Source organism: Callospermophilus lateralis, chromosome 17 (genome assembly GCF_048772815.1).
Source record: "Callospermophilus lateralis isolate mCalLat2 chromosome 17, mCalLat2.hap1, whole genome shotgun sequence".
NCBI classification, from domain to species: domain Eukaryota; kingdom Metazoa; phylum Chordata; class Mammalia; order Rodentia; family Sciuridae; genus Callospermophilus; species Callospermophilus lateralis.
In genome coordinates this window covers 50,966,791-50,986,199 of record NC_135321.1, presented here as the reverse complement: position 1 = coordinate 50,986,199, position 19,409 = coordinate 50,966,791, and the positions used below count along the sequence as shown (strand labels likewise).

The window sequence follows — 19,409 nt, the reverse complement described above, 5'->3', positions numbered from 1 at the left end:
TTGGGTACTCCCTCCCCCATACTTCCTAGGTGTCAGGGCAGGAAGTGAAGGGACACCATGCAACATATATTCACTAGTCCCTACTCTACTTAAGTAGTGGTGTGAATTAGGTAGACACCAGAGAATGAGGAAAGTATTAGACACGTGAACCAATGAAGGAAAGGAGGGGATGTCTAGGGCTTCCTGAATGCTAAAGGGGAAGGAAGGAAGCTTGGCAGAATATTGCCCTTCCAAAGCAGGAGGTAGTGAGAATAGCTCCAGGGAAACAGAAAGAGTCAACGCTGGCAAAATGAAGGCTAGAAAACAAACAGTAACAGCATGTTCCAGGTTCCCTGCATTATGCTAAGTTAGGAACTATATAGGAATCACATGTACTCCTCCAAACAATCTTGTGAGCAACGCATTGTCGGTTCCATTTTATTGATGTAGAAATTCTTTTAATTCTACTTGTCCATAATGGGGTAAATTGCTTGGAATATGGAGGGAGAGTTCCAGTTCTTCTCTTTTAAAAATTTATTATTTCACTGGTGAAGCCAGGTGAAAGCAGTGAAATGGAAATGCCAAGCGGCCTCCGAAGGGCCATGGTTAACGTTGGGTGGAATTCTAGAGCCAGGTGGAAGGAAGCAGGCTGCGGAAATGAAGTGGTAGCCTGGGAGGGGAGCCCTTCCCTGAGTTCCAGCACAGCCCTGTCACACAGTACCCAATCTGTGCAAAAACTCTTTGTGTGGCTGCTGGGACCACCGCGGAGAAGCTTGCCCACTTCAGTACCCTCAGAGCTATATAATCTGTCCGGCACAGGAGGCACACTGAGAAATTAACTGTTATGCATGCCTCCCTTCATAACGTCCAATAATAGATTGCAAAGGAGACTTTTAAGATGATGGGCATCAGTAATATATAGTAAAGGCAATTATCTCTTAAAAAGTGTATTTTGAAAAAATGTCTAATAGGGTTGGGGGGAGGCAATGGGGAACTAAGCAAAAGAGCCACGAGTGATCAAAAGGAGATTTCATAATGTCTCATAGCATTCATGTTATATGATTTTATAACATTTTTATAATATGCCCTGGACCGTTTTTTTTTTTTTTTTTTTTTTTGCACTTTTGCATTTGGGGCACGTGACTCGCTACTGGGTTGCCATGGGGACCAGAAGAAACTTTTTTTTGAAGTAACGTTCCCCGGGCTGTAAGCGGGAGAAATTGCCTGGGACCCTTCCAGGCCAGGGGACCCCGACCGCTCCTCCAGGGACAAGGAGCTGCGCGGCTGCTACCCGGGAAACTGGCGACACGGCGCCGCGCCCGGCCCGGGGGTGGGCGGGGGGGGGGGGAAGAGCGCATCACGTGGCTGGGGCGGGGCCTGCGCACCGCCCGCCGCCCGCCGGGCAGCAGCAGCAGCCGCTGCCGCCGCCGCCGCCGCCGCGTCCCATTCATGAGGGCCGTCCGCCTCGGCTGCGGCCCAGGCGGCTCCCGAGGCAGCGGCGGCGGCGGACGCCCCGGCCCCGCCCCCTCGGCAGCTCTTCCCGGCTGGTCCTCGCCGCCGGCGTTCATCCTCCGCTGCTCCTCGGCCGCCTTCCCGCGTGCGCCGGCGCGGGCCAGGAGCGGAGCCGCCGCAGGTAAGCGGGCTATGGGCCGGGTCCTCGTGCCCCCTCGTCGCGGGCCGGCTTCCGGGGGGGCAGTCGCGTGTCCGCGCGTGAGGGTCGGCGGGGCGGGGGCGCACTGCCGCAGGCCGCGACCCTCCCGGGAGGCGCGGGCCAAGCTGTCCCCTGTCCTGAGCCCCTGTCCCCCCGCCTCGCAGCGACCGCGCCACGTAGACGCGGTCCGGGCCGCCGCCGCCGCAGCAGCACGGGCTGGAGGGTCACTGAGCGGGCTGAGGACTCTGAAAAGCATTCGGGGCCCTGCTACCCGCGGGGATGGTCACCTGAGATCCATTGGTTTCGTCTCTGGCCGGGAGGCTGGGGCTTCGAGTTGCGGCCGGGGAAGCACCGCGGGAGGCCACGTCCGCATCTCGCCCCTGCCCCTGCCCCTGCCCCTGGCACTGGCCCTGGGGGAGGGGGCGCCCGGGGCACGTGATTCGCCGCGAAGCGGGGGCTGGCAAGTTGCTGTTATTTCTTTAAGGCCGTTCGTTTGCCCGCCGCCGCCTCCTTCAGGCTGCAGACCGGATTCAAGTGTGAGTAGTTTTCTTCTCAACCCCCACCCCGTAAATCTTGATTTGTAGTGAGTGGGTCGGGATACAGTTTTTACTGAGGACTTATCAACTTTTGACGCCACTGATCACTTACACAAATTGAGATGACTCTCCTTGCAAATTTCGGGATGACGCTTGGAAGACATAATTAATGCAAAACGGGACCAGGAAGATGACCCATCCTTTCAGAAACCGCTGGAACTCTGAATACTCGGAAAGTCTATGAAAATTTATGAACAAGCAGCCAGACTGATTTTTAGTACACATAAAGAGCTTTTTTCCGCCCCTTCCCCCATTTTTTAAAAATTGAAAACGAATCTCTTGCCTTGCTGTCAATCCAGACCTTGCTGAAGTTCTTTTGCCCTACAGTAGTGATGCTGTGTGTTACTGTTTGTTAATACTTGACCTTGCTGGTTTATGTTTTGACCACGCAAAGTCAATCTTGGATTATTTACTAATAATTTAGTTGACCTTAATGGTTTGTGTTGATAGTCCGGTGTTGATTTCAATGGCTTAAGAATGAAAAGCCAGGCAGGTGATATTGAAGGTGGAAAATGCAAAGCCTACCACCAGGTGCAGGGGGAGCAGAGGCTGGTGATTTATTCCTCCTTGAGCTGGTCCTCCTGAGCATCCTCACTCTGCCTAAGTGCAGCCACCTCTGGCCAGACCCAGCCAGAGTATAAAAAGTGCAAACAAAGCTACATGTGGAAGACTGTTGGACAGTGTGGGTGTCTTTTTCCCCTCTAATTAAATGTGTAGTCGATTGTGGTCCATCAGACCCAAGTATCTTCTGCCCAGATGTTGCTAGAACTAGCCAAAGAATGCTGGAAATAAAAGGGACAGTTTCGGTTTTAGTTTGTGATGGCACAGTTGAGAATCAACAGAGAAGCATTATGCTTGAGAGGATCTGGACATGGAAGCTTTTGAAAACCCTTGAACACTATAGTAAAGCACTATTAAGAAGCAAATAATAGAATCAGCCAGAGCTTTGATTATTTTATTACTACATTCTTGTAGCAGTAAAGGTTTTTATCACCCTGCATTGTAATTTTTGGTTTACAGTATGGACTGTCCCCAGCACTGGGACCAGAGTCCCTGAAGGCAAAACTCCCTTAGTTTCCCTTTACCAAACACACAGTGGGCTTTAGAAGAGCCTTAGTGGAGGATTGTTGTATGAAGGTAGGAAGCAGCAGGCAGTTTGCCCTTACCAGTGACCTGGTAGTGGGTAGCACTTCCTGAATGAGTTCACTGAATTTTTCTGATTGGTGAGTTTCTGATGAATAATCTTGGTGGTGCCACACTTTTGAGGTGGTCAAAGGTTAGATTAAGCTGATGAACATCACAGTGGATATTTTACAATGTTTAAGTATTAATATTTAGTTTAAAGATAGCTTGGTTTTGTGTGTCAACAGATTTCTTCTGTATGCCTCCTATATATCAAAACTTAACACTTTCTGTAAGCTTCTTTGTTAGGAAGTAGATTCAGCTACCTCCCTAAAGTGGTTAGCAACCTCAGTTAGGAGGTTTTTTCTTTAAGTTTGCCCATCTTTTTATATCCTTTCCTTTTTGCTCTTGGGGGGGGGGGCTGTCACTGTTGACATGCCACGTCAATTGATAGTAGTTTTGAACTTTTTTTTGGAATTGTTTTTAGTTGTCTCTCATGTCCTTCATTGCTAGGTAAGTCATTATTATTTCTGGCTGAGCCATCAGGGTCTTCTGCCTAACACTTGCCACCTTTATGGTGAAAACAACTCGCAAGTTTGTAGGCAGGGACTGTAGTTGGCCTTATCCCATGTCATTAAAACTTAGCAACATTTGGAGATATTTACTATAAGTTGTAAAAATATGGGTAATCTTGGTAAAAATGTATTTGGATAAGAGGTTGTCTTGGTGGCTTTGCTAGCATTTAACTGATTTCTGGGTCCACCTCCCTGCCTTGTTGACTATATTAGCATAACTGTTAATAACAGTAAGCACTTCATATGTGTGAAGTGCTGTACTTTTCAAAACAAAGGCATGAGGAACAGATGAAGTAGGTAGGAATCGCCAAGTGTCAGTGACAACCTCCCCTTAATTTGCACTGGAAACTTGGGCCTCTCTACCCCTGCTCAGCTTCTCAGTCTGAAAGGAAGGAAGGGAAAGCAAAAAGAATAGATTAGTAGATGAATTCCACCGCAGTGCAAGATAAAGTCCTTAACGTGACATTTAGGATTAAAATGGTGATAAAAATTTTTTTCCTAATTTGATTCAGTGAGTACAATTTCAAATCTTTTTCCTCAAAAGCTTTATAGTACTAAATTTTAGTGATTTTTATTTGTCTGTTTAGATTGATGTTAAAATTGTTACTAAGAAATGTGGAAGAAAGAGGGCTGGGGTTGTAGCTCAGTGGTAGACCCCTTGCCACTGGGTTCAGTTGTCAGCACCACATATAAATAAATGAATAAAATAAAGGTCCATCAACAACCAAAAAAAATTATATATGTATATATATATATATATATATATATATGTATATATACATATATATATGTGTGTGTGTGTGTATATATATATATATATATATATATATATATACAAAAAATAGAAATGTGGAAGAAAGAAATCAGAATTGATTTAACTTAAGGCCTAACAAAACAATTACATCAACATCTTTTCCTATCTTTTATTTAACTTCTCTACAAAGCCAGAGTAGTTTGTATGACTGTTAGAAGTGGGATCTTTTAGGATTCTTTCTAGTTTGTTTAGGTCAAAAATATAAAGAGACTACATAAGTAAATTAGAAAAGATGTGTGTGTAGGTGGGTAGCTGCTAGAACATGATCTTTTAAAAATCTGGAATGTAATGCCTATTTTTGGAGTCTTTGAATTATAAGAGCTTTATTATTTAGTGCTTATTTACTTGTAGTGTCATACATTTTCAACATAAACTATTGGCTTTTTTGTTTGTTTTTCTTTTTTTCTTAGAGGGCAAACATTGGTCACAGAATAGCATAGGGTTGTGGCTCAGTGGTAGAGCACTTGCCTTTTATGTGTGAGGTACTAGGTTCAATCCCCAGCATCACATAAACAAATAAACAAAGATATTGTGTCCACCTACAACTAAAAAAAAAAAAAAAAAAATAGAAAAAATTAAAAAGAGTAGCATACCTTAGAAAGTTGGCAGCCAGTGGATTCCTTCCTCTACTTGCCTTTATTCCATTTAACAATTTAGAAAGATTTTACTTCTGTATGTAATTTTATGGCCAGTAACTGAACACTAAATTAAATATAACACTTGCCTTTATTTCATTTCATACTCTTATTTGCTTTTTGTGCCAATTCCTTATTTTAATTCTATTGTTTAACCAGAGTATAAATGAAATCTAAGTAATGATTTGTACATTCTGATTTGTTTTCAACTCCTAGCATCTTTATCTTTCCTGTTCAACAACCTACAGTAATTCATTCTCACCTATTTTCAAGTCTAAATTTCTCATCTGTTTTCTCAGTTCCACTTCAGTTAATTTCAATTCAGTTTCACCTTCCCCAATCCCCTTAATATTTTCTCCCATTACACTTTGCTTAATTAATTTCTGCTACAGGAGTCAAGCTCTTTTGCATGTGTGATGTTGTTTTGTGCTCTGTATTTCTTTGGGATTGCTCTGAAGTCAATTGTGGTTTTCTTCTTAACTGTTAATCCTGTTAGAGTGAATAAGTGTTGCCTCCTTAAGTTTTCCAGCACTCCTGTAGGTAAAGCCATTTGGCCTCCTTTATTGTAAATGTTGAACTAAAGGGAGAAGAACAGTGATGAATGGCATTGAATGGAAGTCACAGGGTGCTGTTCCTGAAAGTTGGACAAATTCTAGTCAAGAAAGTAGGATTTGAGGGGTGGAGAGAGTACCTATGGAGTAGGGAGAAAGAATCTGTTGATTTAAAGTGTGAAGGGCCAAGGGTGACAGTGTTTAAGGTACAGGCCCTAAAAGGATGAAGGAGAAAGAAAGGAGACCAGCATAGGTTGATATGCAGAAGGAGTTCGCAGTAAAGGAGCTGAGATGCTGTAGAGCCCTGTTATTTGCACTGGAAACTTTTGAAGTTGGTTTGCTCTCTCATTGCTTTGATTTTAACTTTTTGGTTACTTGTTAATTTAGTTGAAATTTTAAGCAGTATTGAGGGAGACCCAAAAGGGTACAGATTTGGAAAATTTAATAAACATGATATAGAGATACTAATATTTCAAAGAGAAGGATCTAGTGGTTTTTTTTTTTAAATTATTTGGTTTTGGTGGTTATAACTAAGCTTTATTAGATAAAGAGGAGATGCTGAAGATGGGGAAAGATCTTTTAGAAAAGCTGAAATTGGTCCTGCACATAAAGAAAAAAGATAGGCATATGATACCAAATAACTTCTTTAGTGTCTTACTGAATTTCTTTTACCTATTTCTGAAATATAATGAAAGGGATAATTGATCCCAAAGATGTTAATTTAAATACTTATTTTTTTAATCTTTTGTAAGATAAGTTCTTTTTATAAAAATAAAGTGACAGAATTATAAATAAAGATCATTAGTTAATTTGGGATTGAAATCTACCTAGAAGGCTTTAAAAAAAAAAAAAAAAACTCTGAATAACACTGAAGTTGACTAATAACCAGGATAGTTATATTTTGTTCAGTGCCTTTATGATATGATGGTTATTGCTCCTGGTAAGGTAGAAATGTCCAGTTGTACTAGAGACTTGGTGTTTGGCTTATTCTAAATAAGAGAAGTATTCAGAATATAGATCGCCTTTAAGAGATATTGGGAAGTAAAGTATTCAATATGATGTTGTCTGATAATTTGATTATGTGATCCCCCCCCCTTAAGTTGAGGATTCAGGGGTGTTTTAGGTGCTTTACCACTCAGCTAAATCCCCAGCCTTTTTTAATTTTTTAAATTTTGAGACGGGATCTCTCTGTGTTGCTGAGGCTGACTCCAACTTGCCATCCTCCTGCCCCAGCCTCCCAAATCACTGGGATTACAGGTGTGTTCCACCATGCCCAGCTTTGATTTTTGAATTATTATCTACTATGTGCCAGCAAAACCATTGGATAGTTAATATGAATTAAAAGCTCTGAACTGGATCTTGAATTGTCTTATGGTATATTTTTCTAGTTGATGACTGCATTTACTTCTGGTCCTTATAAAACAGAGTGCTTTTCTAATGAGCTACATGGAGTCCGGGAATGTTTAGGCTTAGTGAAGCATCATCATAAGGGAGATTTTTTTGTTTTAATAATGGCCCTTTTTTCTAGGTAAGGCCACTGAAAGTATTCCTTTTTTTTTTTCTTTGTAAACATTCTAAAACATCTATCCACATAATAAATTTCTTTACCATTTTATTTTGGATGACTAGTAGGTAGATACATATTTGACTGTAGTCATAGCATCTATTTACATATGAACAATATCAGAATAAGAGAAGTATTATTTAGAGAAAGCTATTTTATAATTTAAAGTATGGATTAAACAAATGCTTTATTAGGAAGGACTGATCTTTTGTTGTAGGATTTTCTAAATGGCTTACCTGGATCAAAGTAATTTACCTAACTAGCATTATTTGAAAGGTAGAAATTTGGAATTTTGAAGTCTTTAATATCAGCTCTATCCACTATCAATGATGCTATTGCCTGCTAGGAATACTGAATATTTCTAGGAGTTATTTAATGTTTGTAAAGTATTGTCATTGTGATTACAGTGAAATGATTGAACACCCTTGGGCCAGACACTGTGCTAAGTGCTTTACATTAATTTTCTCTTAGAGTCACAACAACCCTGCAAGGCAGGGATAATGGCCCTTTTTTCTAGGTAAGGTCACTGAAGCTAAGAGATTTTTTTAAGGTCACATAATCTTGTGGAAATGACCCCTGTGTTGCCCCTTGCTCTGTTGCCACCATACTGCCCAAGGACTGTAAGAATTTTGCATTGATTTGACATCCCTGAATTTTTTGGATTTTGTTTTTACTTTTGTTAGGAAGTACCGGAGAAATGATCCTTAATTTCACAGTCTATAAACTCATTTATAGGGATAGCACCTACTTTGTAGGAGCCTTGGGTTTTTAGGCATCATTTATGATTGCAAAACCAATTGTGCTAGCGCAGGAGAAAACCAGCCAGGAAAATATCAGAGGTGATTTGGGCCTTACTGCACTGACTTTACACCTGCTCTGGAATGAGATTGTGAATCTAATTTTCTCTTGCCTGCTTTTCAAGGAATGATCCTGTCACTGGGCTGAGACTGGATCAAGTGTCTAAAACCTGTATTTTTCATACAATCTGGTCTTTACACTCAAAACTAAATAATGCTTTCAGGCTCAGCTTGAGAGGAAAGTGGTTCTGCTTTAATGTTGGGAAAGATGAAGTAGGTGGTTGGACTGTTTGAAACATGATATGTCAGAATCCACCATGATGCTTTTTCCTCGAGGATTTTCCCTGGTAATTTGGACTGTTCTTTATTTGAAGAGGTATATACTATAATTCCTAGATTACATGGGACTGGCCTATGTAGGAAGCTAAACAGTGTCAGAGCTGGGATGTGATATGGCAATTTCTTCTCTATTCAGAACTTTCTGTCCCATCAGGTTGTATAGCCAGCTGAAACCTTGGGTATCTGAGTTTTTTTTGAACTGATTTGTCTGTTGAACTGTGTCCCCTCTCCCCCGTATCATTTGTCTCACTTGGTAGCTACGTCTTCAGATAGCTCCCCTCTAATGGCATTAATAAATGAATGAGTTGGGGAAAAGACTCTTTCATTAAACAGACATACATTCAGATACAGGGCTTGCTATATTGCCCAGGCTAGCCTTGAACTCCCAATCCTGTCTCAGCCTGGGACACAGGCATACCACCACACCTCGCAACCCACAGTTGTCTCTTTTTTTGTAACACTGGGATAACAATACCTACCTACTAGGCCCTGAAGATTATGTGAAAAATGTGTGTTAAACTACAGCCACTAGCTATCTAGAGGTCCAGAAGCTTGGTAGCCAGCTGAAGACTCTAACTAGATCAGAGATGACAGTCGCGTCAGTCACAGCACAGAGAGTAAAAGGCAAATTCAACATTCCTCCTATGGTAGTAAAGTGGCTTGTAGTATTATAGGGAAATTAAGTAAGTCTTATATAAAGCAGAATTTAATAAAATGAACAGGGAGGAATTGGAAAGGAAGTACTATCTGAGGGGTTTAAAGTGAGGCACAAAGGAGATACCATGTGAGAACATGTTTAGTTGAAAGGTGTTTTTTATGTCACACACTCACAAAAATCATTTTATATGCCTAAGATTTCTTCCTTGACTCAGAACTTTTATCTTCACAATGTTGAGTATACAAATTTTGTATACAAATCTCATGCTCTGTGCTTGTTATAAATGTTAAGTCTTGTGATTTTTGCCATCATTTTGTCTATGGCCCTGTGAATTTTATTTGTACAGGATTATAGTAAATAGAGCCTTATTTTTGAATCTAGAATGCAATTCCTAGAAAGCAGAGTAGTTTTCCATAAGTAATGAAGTGCAGGTGTATGCTTCACGAAAAGGAAAAAAAAAAGTTGTTTTTGACTAATTCATAAAACCCCTAAGTAATTAACATTTTTACAAACTCTTAATAATTTGATTTTCATAAAAATGGACACCAATTTCTTTAGATTGTGTACTCAAAATTTTATTCTCTACTAGTTCAAAAGTACTAGTGTCTATGTTTATGGTGAACCGAATCTTTTTGCTTCTTCTGGATGTGGTCCCTTTAAATGGTGACTAAATCTTTCACTGGTATTCTTGCCATGACATCTCTCTGTCCCAAGTGAATGAATTGTATAACCTAATAGTGGCATTGCTGTGTTTAAATTTCCTTGTTTTCTCTGTTAATGAGACATGCATACCTAATGCTCAGATAGACCACAGGTGCTGATGTTGAGAGTTAGAAAGGAACTTTTCCTAATTAAAAAACAGAACAAAACACTATCCACGATGCTCTTATTTGCTTAGTGTTCTTTTTTTTTTTTTTTAAGAGAGAGAGAATTTTTTTAATATTTATTTTTTTCAGTTTTCGGTGGACACAACATCTTTATTTTATGTGGTGCTGAGGATCGAACCCAGCGCCCCGCTCATGCCAAGCGATTGCGTTACCGCTTGAGCCACATCCCCAGCCCACTTAGTGTTCTTTTTCTTCCTTTTCCCGTATAGTTTTCATTCCTGTGAATGATTCTTTTTTCATAAAGCTGTATCACAACTTTATTCATCTTTGAATTTTAAAATATATTATTTTTACATGTATTTGGAACATTCAAGTAATCCTGAGGTATATAATGAATAAATACCAGTCCTTTTCCTCATGCTGATTACTGCCTCCTCGAAAAAACTTTCTTCCTTTGCCTATTTCTTGTGGAATTTACTTCATATTTGTGTGCCTACACTACTCTAGCATGGGTTTCCCATTTTAGACATTGTTTATTGATTTTCCTAGTGTGCAGGATGAGGATTCATTTCTTGCATAACCCTCTTAAACATGTTTCCCCATACTGACCACCCATTATATCATAATATTTTATCTTCCCAATATTCAATACTTTCATTTTGATTACTAAATATTATCATAACTAACCATGTCCAATGATTTTATTTGACAGTTCAAGTTTTTGTGTCCTATGGAGTCAACATTTATTTTGTTAGCTTTCATTTCTGAGCACCAGTCATGAATTCAGGCTCCCAGTTTCTGATAATCAGTGCAGTCCTGAATTGCCTTGTCCTGAATCTCTGTCATTTCTCCTGTGTTGGGCCTCTTGTCCTAGATCTCTTGACTTCCTCCCTCTTGCTGCTCTTCCTCATTTTTGTGGAGTACTCCTCCACCAGCTTTTTGAGAAGATTCACAAGAAGTAAATTCTTTGAGATCTTGCAGCTCTGAGGATTTCTTTATTCTAAGTCTCATACTTAATTGATAGGTTATCTGTCAGACTAGAATAGAATCAATACTAGAATGGAAATTTTCCATTTGGGGGGGGAGAAGTTAACTATTTTTGAGTCACCTCAAGCCTTTTTAATTTTTGTATTTCTTCTTTCCCTCTTCATATCCTTTCTTTCTCCTTCTGATTTTTTTAAGCACTTTTACTTTGTCTTCTTAAAGTATTTATAATTTTATCTTCTCTTGATGAAGTATATTGGTTTCTGATTTATCATCTCAGTCCTTGGACCAGACACAGGAAGTGATAGTTAACCCGGAAAGTACCCACCTCACTTGGCTTCACAGAGAACCCTCACTTCTAACCTTGTTCCCCCCCACACACACACACCTGGCTAGCCTGCGTGTATGTTACCAGAGTCTTTGCAGACCAGAGGGCATAAAGACACCTAGAGAATATAGTGGTGCTTCTCAGGCCTGGTGAGGCTTCTCCTCCCCACATGCAGAATCATCCACAGCTATGTTGCCTCATGAAGTTGGGGAGGTGGCTGGCACTGGGTGCTACACCTCTGATTGAGGGTATGGTGTATATCCTGCTTTGTGTAGGCATGTCCATGCAATTCTGAAGCTTTTGGATTAGAGAAACTCCTTAGCCTTTAATGTTGTTTGTTGCCATTTTTTGTTTTTAGTAACTGTCTTTGGAACTCACACCAGTGCAGGTATCTTCCTATCCTTTTTGCTAAGGACTTCCAATTTGGGAAATCATGTCTCTGACTCTGGGAAGTATTCTTGTGCATCTTATTTGATAGTATTCTTCCCTCCTCCCCCTCCCTGCCTTTTTTTTTTTCTCCTCTCTAAAAAATACCCCACAAATCCAATAAAGGGCCCCTTTTGGATTGATATCTTTTCCCTCCTTTTGTTCATTCTTTTATCTTGCCTAGTTAGACTTACAGGGAGTTTAGCATCCTGTTGTCATTTCATGGTTGCAGTATTTTCTCTGATAATATAGTGTTTACGAAAGTGATTTTGCATTGTTTCCTTCAAAAAATTCTCATTTGTATTAATTGCTGTTTTAAGCTCTCCTCAGATGCCTGATATTTGTTGGGTTTTCCTTTATAAGTAAAAGTAAGACCAAAAAACTGATTGGAACTGCTCTGTGCATGAGCTGGACTTGAGCCCTGGGTGGGTGATGAGGTAGGGAATTCCAAATATCAGTATTTGTAGGTTCCCTCAGTCCCCATTGATAAATCCCTCAGAAGAATCTGTTCAGTGTTTCACTTTTGGTAACCAGTGTTCAGGGAACTGTGGAGTGAGGGAGAGGGTAGCTTTGCTGTCTGAACTTTCATAAGTTTCTAAGTGATGTAGGTTGCTTCATTTTGGTAATATTTCCTGTGATTTGCTGCTGTGACCTCCTCTACTACAGCCGTTAATTCAGAAAGCCTGTGAGGGGTGATGGGGGATTGAGAAATCCCCCGACAAATACACATATAGAGAGAAAGCTGGGACCAGGTGGGACACCATTCTCTGATGTGGAGGAACAGTCACCCAGAGCTAATTCAGCATATTTATATAGGTTTTATCATCAAAAGGTTATTTGTGAGAAAGTGTCAGGAAAAGCAGACAGATTTGAAGGTCGCAGTGAAACTTGTGGGACATCAAGGTTATTATAGAGCCCAGAATTCTCTATCACTAGGAGTTGGTGCCTAAGCTCAAGGTCCAGACTGATATAGATTGCTCTGTGCCTTTTCGAGGAGCCTCCCCAGGCCAGGCATCACCATAGCAACAGGGCCATCTTGACCCGCACCTTGGTGCAGGAAGTTCCCAGCACAAATGCAGCCACAAGGCAGTCAGAGGTCACATCCAAGTCACTGGTCACAACTTGCAAGTCGGCTCTTTTCCATCTATTACTTTTCTTTTTAATGGTCTTTTGTTTTTAGAACAGCTCTAGATTTTCAGAGAAATTTAGAAGATAGTGTAGAGTTCCCATATAGCCTATACTGAGCTTCCTCTGTTAATTAACATCTTGCATTAGTCTAATACATTTGTTAAAATTAATGAGCCAATATTAATATAGTATTTTTAACTAAAGCCCATAGTATACTTAGATTTCCTTTGTTTTTTACCTAGTGTCTCAGGATCTCACCCAAGCTACCCCATCACATTTAGTTGTCCTGTCTTTCTTTAGGTTTCTCTCAGTATGGCAGTTTCTCAGAACTTCCTTGTCTTTGATGACCTTTTTTGTTTTGTTTTGAGACAGGGTATCATTTTGTTATCCAGGCTGGTCTTGCACTCTGCAGGTTTAAGTGGTCCTTTTGCCTTAGCCTGCCAAGTAGTTGGGACTGGGTTGTATCACCACAGCCAGCTAACCACAGTTTTAGAAGAGTACTAATCAGGCGTTTTGTAGGGTGTTAGAATTTCTCATTTTTTTTCATGATATGACTGGGTTATGGGTTATTAGTAGAAAGACCATAGAGGTAAAGTGCCATTTTTATCAAATCAAGGGTACATTATATCAATATGATTTGATTTAATGTTGACCTTTATTCACCTGGTTGAGATAGTGTTTGTCAGATTTCTTCCCTGGAAAGTGTCTATATTTGGAAGTCATTCTACACAGTTCACAACTAAGGGGTGGGTAGTTAAGCGCTTCATCTTGAGGGTGCACTATCTATATGTTTGGAATTTCACATGGGAAGTTTGTATCTTCGCCCCAACTTATGAGTTTATTCAATCATGTATTTATATTGGAATGGGCATTCATTTTATACTTTGGGTTATAATCCAATATGACTTTATTTGCTGTCTAAATTTTTCTGCTTTGACCATTGGGAGCTCTTTAATTTGCCTCTTGTGCCCCTTTGACATATACCCACCAGTGTGGGGTTGTGTGTGTGTGTGTGTGTGTGTGTATGAGAGAGAGAGAGAGAGAGAGAGAGGGCCTTGCTGTGTGGCCCAGACTGGTCTTGGATTTTTAAGCTCAAGTGATCCTCCATCATCAGCCCCCTGAGTAGCTGGAACTATATAGGTGTGTGCCACCATGGCAAGTTCGAGGGTTGGGTTTTGTTTCATTCACTTGCTTATTTTCTAGTTCGCTATCCATTTTTCCTTTTCCAGAAACTTAATCTCTTTAATTTTCTGTCATCTCCTCTATCCAATGTCTTTGTTCTTTTGAGTTCGCTACAGTAAAAAAGTACCTCAGACTGGGTAGCTTAAACAACAGAAGTTTATTAATTTACTATTCCAGAGGATGGGAATTCAGAGTCAAGATTGTCCACAAGTTTGGTTCATGCTACTGTCCTACCTCCTGGTGGTTTGCTGGCAGTCTTTGGTATTCCTTGCTTGTAGATATGTCATCCTTCATCTCTGATCATCTCTGCTTTCATTTTCACATGGCATGTGTGTCTCTTTTATCCAGATTTCCCCTCTGTATAAAGACACCCATCATATTGGATTTGAACGTACATTAATCTCATTTTAACTTATTACCTCTACAAATGTTTTTTTTACACACAAGGTCACCTTTTGAGGTAATGGTGGTTAGAGTTTTATTAACAACTGCTACTACTACTTCAACTATTTCTACTGCTCCAAGCACTACTACTATGTATTATTTTTTTCAAGGAGGACATATTTGAACATAACAGCAAGTTTCAAGAGCGTAGAGATACATTATGTGACATTCTCTGGGTTTAACAGGATGTCTAGTCATGATAGTATCATAAAAGATGCTTTTAGTCACATTAATCTTCACTGAAGATAAGAAATAATTTTTAAATTACAACCAGAGGTTTTTGTTCAGACTTGTGACTGCTAAAATTTCCGTTGATTCCCAAATGTTTAATAACTTAGCATCTGAGTCATCTCACTTTTTCCTCCTGCTTTATTTCTAAAGTAATTTGAAGGTTGGCAAAATGACTAAAGCGTGAACAGCAGCAGTGTCTTGTACAAGAGAGTGAATCCTGCCTGTATTATTATAGTCATGTGAGCATAATCACCTAGGTTCTGGTGCTACTCCCTTGTTCATCATACTCTATAATTTCAGAAGTGAGCCGCCTTGAAATTTTGTTGCTTTTTATTTATTTATTTATTTTGAAAAAAAGAATTAGTTGTAAGTGGACCCAATACCTTTTTTTTTTAATTTATTTATATGTGGTGCTGAGTGAACCCAGTGCTTCACACATGCTAGCAAGTGCTCTACCATTGAGCTACAGTCCCAGCCCCCATTTTGTTGCTTTAAAAAAAATATATATATATGTATGTATATCTAGTTGGACACAAGAGTTTTTTTATTTTGTTTAGTTTTTTTTAATGTGGTGCTGAGGATCAAACCTAGGCCCTTGAACGTGCTAGGCAGGCGCTCTACCACAGAGCCAAAACCCCAGCTCCATTTTGTTGCTTTTAAAAATATTCTCCCAAACATTTTCCTACTTTGGGCTCTCCAATGCCTTTACCTAAAGTAAAGTGGCCCACTTCTGCACGCCCTTTCTCTCATTTCCTTTATATAATTTTCCCAGTCTTAAGATTTTGTTATTACTATTGTTGTTTTTTCTCTCCCTCCATTAGGATAGAAGCACCTTGAAGATAGATAATTCATCAGCCAAGTTTACTGTTTGATCCCCAGCTCTGCAGATAGAACAGTGTGTGTGACATCAGAGTAGACACTGCTGTTGCACAAACAGTTCAATGAGTTAAAACAGATTTTGTGTACCCACAGTACTAATGTTGCTTCACTGACTTGCTGTTGCTCTTAGAAGTCCTCTCATTGAAGTCACTTAATGTACAAGTCAGTTTGTGATAACATACTGGCATAGCCTTACATGGTGTTGTTTTGTAACGCTACATAAAACTAGGCCTCAGCCACACTTAGTGATGGGCGACACTAACAGCAGCAGTGTGATTCGTGTGGCTGCTGTCTTTATAGCCTCTTCCTCTACCCACTCAGATGTCCACATAGAACTGGGAAGGGGGACAGCTCTGGGAGGGTCTGGGATAGCCTTCCTAAATTTCTAAAGATTCTCCTGAGATCTCAGTTGGCACCAGTAGAAGAAAACTGGGCAGAAAACATAAGCTTGCCCCTAGGAAGACTCACCAGCCTCACAGCATCTTCCCACATCCCCAGGGCCCTCTTCAGATATACCATGGTGATGACTTGAGATGCCAGGAGCTGGGATTTGTAAATTATCTTTTCTAGTTTTCATTGTCCTTTGATGCGAAAGAAGTTTTTAACTATCTATGTTTACTCTTATGCCACTACCACACTGTTTGGATTATGGTAGCTTTGTAATGAGCCTTGAAATCAGGAAACATAAGTCTTTCATTCTTTGTTCTTTTTCAGTATTGCTTTGGCTATAGTAAGGGCCCCTTGTAACTCCATATAAATTTGAGACTGTGGGATGTTGATAAGGATTGCATTTGATCTGGGATCACTTTGGGTAGTATTGACATCTTAACAATAGTAAGTCTTGCTGTCCATGAATATGAATGTTTTTCTGTTTACTTGGGTCATTTTTAATTGCTTTCAGCATTGTTTTATGTTTTGATAAAACAAGTTTTTAATTCCTTCGTTCAATTTATTCCTAGGTATTTTATTCTTTTAGGTTCATTGCATACTGTTTGACATGTTTTTAAATACCTAGCATGTTAAATCTGTATTTTAAATTAATAAATTCAGGAAGGTACTATAGAAGACATTTTTAGCTTTGAATTCAGATGTGTTAGAGTTGAGTCCTGGCTTTGGCACTTTTAAAAACCAGGTGGTTGACTTTGGAGATTCTGCACCTCTTTGAAACACTATTTCTTCATCTGTAAAAGAATAGGAATAAGTAAATCTGTCTTTCATGGACATTATGTAGCTCAGAGATGACATACACAAAGAACTAACACCAGAGTATAACTCAGAGTAAGTAACCAAATAATGCTAGGATTGCCAGGATTGTTTTCTTGTATGATTTCAGTATAAATACATGCATATATATATGGCTTATATAATTTCTCATAAATATTTACTGTAAATTGACTTTTATGCTTATTCCTTTTTACATTCAGAAATTTTGTGATTAAAGAATGCATTAAAAACTTGAGTAAAATTAGCCTTTGTCACAAAGGCTAGTGATTTTTACACAAACTATCTGATTTCCAAAGTGCTATTTTATAAAATAGGTTGTGTCTGGAAGAAGAAAAAAGTTACAAATTGTCACACTTGCTGTGTTAGTGCCATTGTTTCCTTAAAAGAGGGACTTATCTCTTCTATTAGTGCTGCTTGCACTTGCCTCTCTTATTTTTTGAATCCTGTGTCCTGACATTGTAAGGGTATATTTTAGACATTATCAGCATCTCACCTCTAGGAGTAGAAAGCTAATTCAGCTGTTTCTACTACTAAGGGCATTCTTTGAGGCTTTACCTTCAGTGGAGAGTGCAGCTACTCCTGCCATCTGGAATTTTATTCATTTTTATGATTCATCCTCATCTAACTCTTGCTGTCTAAAGTGTTACAGTTTTCCACATTTTCTCATATGTTTACGCAAACTTTGAATTAGATTCAACTTCTAAAGACAAAAATCTAAGAATTCTGATTCTTTTAAATATCACCCATTTAATGAAAACCTGCTTGGTAACAACTTAAAATGTAGCATTAGAATTTTCTAAACATTTTAAAAGTAAATTCCTTAAATTATCATTCTTTTAGCAAAATATATTTTGTCACTTTTGTTGCTCATTATTTCCTGAAGAACATAAATGTACCTGCTTAAAAGAATATAAAATATTTCACATTCTGGCAGGGATGTGATAGTGGCAGGATGCTTGAGGTTGAGAAGCTTGGAAATTTAAAAAAGAAGAAATTGGGAGAGAGAGCTGACCACAGAAACAAAGCAGCAAGTTGATAATTCAACGTCAGCAATATGTATAGTGGATACAGTGGCTCACCTGTAATCCCAGCTGCTCAGGAGGATGGGGAAGCAGAATCACAAGTTTGAGTCCAGCCTCCGCAACTTAATGAGCCTGTCTCAGAATGAAAAGTAAAAGACAGGGCTAGGGATTTAGCTCAGCATCCGTAGGTTCAAAAAGCATTCTTAGACTTGAATATTGAATATAATTGTGCTGCCTAGCTTTTCTGTCTTAATAATTGGATACTTGACTGCTACAACCAGGCATCTTTCAATATTGTCTCTCTTGCCTCAAAATTTGTGTGAAAGCTTGATCCTAGAACATTAGTGTCAGAAGGGCTAGACTTCAGAGGTATATTTGGTTCAGTTCCTTAAACCAGGATGTGTATATCCAGTTTTCTAAGGATATTCTAAGCCATACAATAAATATAATACATTAACCCTTCAACTTGGTAGAAGAAAACTTTGACCAGTTACTTTTTCCATATTAAAAAATAGATAGTAGCCAGGTGCGATGACACATGCCTGTAATCCCAGCGGTTTGGGAGGCTGAAGTAAGAGGATTGCAAGTTCAAAGCCAACCTCAACAATTTATCAAGGCCCTATGCAACTTAAAGAGACCCTGTCTCAAAATAAGATATAAAAACGGGCTGGGGATGTGCTTCAGTGGTTAAGCGCCCTTGGGTTCAATTCCTGGTCCCCCCCCCCACCAAAAAAAAAAGTCAGCAGAGTGACACACATCTATTATTGCAACTACTGGGGAAGCTGCAGCAAGAGGATTGCAAATCTCTAGCCCCTGGGCAATTTAGACCTTCTCTTAGAAAAAAAAATGGGCTGGGGATGTAGCTCAATGGTAGAATGCCTCTGGATTCAATCCCCAGTACCAGGGCAGGGAGTAGGGAGGAAAAACTATTACAGTAGAATGCAAAATGTATTAATTTTGAAGATAAAACTTCTTTGACATCTCCTCATTGATCTTTGAGTCACTTTAAGCCAAATCTTGGACCTCAAGAGACCCTTCTTGCATTTTCTTTGTGTTCCTGGAAAGGCCTGTTTGCATGTGATTATTCATTCACATTTCAGTGGAACAGACACTTGCTGTACTGTTCAGAGTTTTGGAATCGTGTGAAGATATTGTGAAACACTGGAACTTAAGTAAACTGTATAGCTATTATCTATGAAGCAGTCAAATTATAAATGTTTGAAAAATCAGAGTAATTATGAGGAATTTTCTCTTGGTTTTGAATAAAACACAATCAGTCCCTTTTGGGTTGTTTTCTTAGCAATGAATTATAATCCAGATAGAAGAAGAAATACTTTGTTTTAGATGATAAGAGAACCATGTGGCTCTACATTAAAACAAGGAAATTTATTTCAGGTAGGCTGTAGTCCTTTTTCCATGTAGATCCCTTTGTCATGAAATGGCTTTGAAAGTG

General features: G+C 39.5%; 1 protein-coding gene across 1 annotated transcript in view; it reads left to right on the top strand.

The window, feature by feature from the left end:
* Positions 1 to 1,432: 1,432 nt before the first annotated feature.
* The window catches only part of Lpin2 (lipin 2), a 76,790-nt gene continuing 58,813 nt past the window's right edge, over positions 1,433 to 19,409 (top strand). The window contains exon 1 of the mRNA XM_076836730.2: positions 1,433 to 1,612. The gene's annotated coding sequence lies outside the window, so the exon portion shown is untranslated. The remainder of the gene's footprint in view (positions 1,613 to 19,409) is intronic.